A 1823-nucleotide genomic window follows, 5' to 3' on the forward strand; every position below is an offset into this window, starting at 1 on the left:
CCTGTTGTAAACATACAAAAGACAGGGGATCTGTATTTTTGTGACTGTGCTCAAAGACCATAACGTCCAGTAATTATTTAATAAGTTTGTAAAGTAAAATTAGATTTAACAAAAGCACACGAAACACATGAAAAAACATTGCAACTGGTAGGAGTAGAATCACCAAAGGCCAAACAATACAATATCATCATTACATATACATGGGGTAGGTAATGTTGGAGAAACCAGCAATAGATAGCAAACTCCAATGGGTTGAATGTTTTCCGAAAAGCAATAAAAACAAAAATCTAGGATTTGTTCATTATATCAACCTTTCGTTAACAAAAAGTACAAGTACAAGCTTTAGAAAACTGAGGCGCACTAGGCGCTGAAGGAAGAAAGTATGCACCATAGACATGAAGAGCTGTGGAGTGTTTGTGCTTTCTGGATAGGTGGGACATTAAGACAATTTCACTGGAAAAGTCTTGTCACAGTTTTTGAACGGGCATTGCACCTTCTCTCTTTTTGAAGCATGAGATTTCACGTGACACAAAAGATCTTTTAAATCAATCAACTCTTACAATGAGTAAGTTCACATTAAAATGGTGCCTGTCGATGATGACTGTAAACATGGCATTTAAATGAATTATAATTTCTAAAGTGAGACTTCCAACATGCATACTGGTAATGAGCCTCATTTCTGTGTAACCCTTGATGTTGTACGTAGTAACCTTTTAAGGTTTTCACAGACACCTGACAAGTGAACTTTGAACATTTGAACATAGCAAAACACTCACCTCTCACTTTGTCAGCAAATCTGTTGAGACAGAAAAGAAAGTATTTGAGTGCATAGGCAATTTTAATTTAGAAATCTGCCAAAAAAAATTAAAAATGCATTGTTAACTATGTTGTTTAAGTAATGTTAGCTACATAGGTAAAACAGTTAACACTATCTCAACCTAACATTACTTTATACTAGTGAGCCAACACTTACTGTAACGTTGCTTCATTTATTTGACACCGTTAACCACGTTAACGTCGAGGTTCAGGTCCTAGTTTACAGAATTAGTGCGTTTGCCAAGCTAGAGTAAAGTTAAAGTTGGTAAATGATTAACAAGCTAACATTTATGCTAACTAAAGTTACCAAGCTTGAATGAGTAACTTAATACAGTTTATTTTTCGGGCTTACGTACCGTGTAGTTCTTGTTTACGTGCAGACTGTCAATGGCATCTTATCCAACCTGAATTTCGCACACGACGCACTTAAAATTCGCTCTCTTCCAAACTGTTTCCAATGGTAAAACAGCCACGGCTCCACTCTGGCTCCTGACTCGGTCTCTGTCTTTCTCCTTACCGCTGTATCCACCGCGATTTCTAACGTAACCCCTCCCACTCAAACGTTGCCGTTGTTCTTTAAAATTATTGGAAGGTTCGCACATTTAGAGTCACGTGTCCCAAAATCTCCCGCATCTTTGCAGAGATGAAAGTTGTCTTTGAAGTTGACCGCTGTCTGCACCCGGCAGATCCGTTAACGACTCTGTCCTCACAACGGTTCCTGATTTAACCCTTTCAAGTCTTTTGCACTGTTTCATATATTTTTAAGATACTGCAATCCAAGAAGCCATTTACAATTCCTCACATGGAAAAGCTTCTCCATGTCGTTTAATTTGAAAAAAAAGCAGTCTTACTTTTTAATAAGAATTTTGTTTGTGCTAGATATCCCAATTTCACTGTCCAGATTGGAATTTATGAAGGCAGACAGACACATATGAATTTATAAATTCTGAATGACAGAATATTATATAATGCTGTAACACACAGAGTGGTTATTTGGAAATAACCAC

The 1823-nt window shown here is 37.0% G+C and overlaps 1 long non-coding RNA gene across 1 annotated transcript; it reads right to left on the reverse strand.

Moving 5' to 3' along the window:
- Positions 1-609: 609 nt before the first annotated feature.
- Positions 610-1438, reverse strand: LOC117939763. Its single transcript, XR_004655656.1, has 3 exons — positions 1173-1438; positions 974-1061; positions 610-796 (listed from the first exon to the last, which is right to left on the reverse strand). It is a non-coding gene; the product is annotated as an uncharacterized LOC117939763 (long non-coding RNA).
- Between the last annotated feature and the right edge of the window lie 385 nt (positions 1439-1823).

The sequence above is a fragment of the Etheostoma cragini genome, unplaced genomic scaffold, assembly GCF_013103735.1.
Source record: "Etheostoma cragini isolate CJK2018 unplaced genomic scaffold, CSU_Ecrag_1.0 ScbMSFa_1058, whole genome shotgun sequence".
Classification (NCBI taxonomy): Eukaryota; Metazoa; Chordata; class Actinopteri; order Perciformes; family Percidae; genus Etheostoma; species Etheostoma cragini.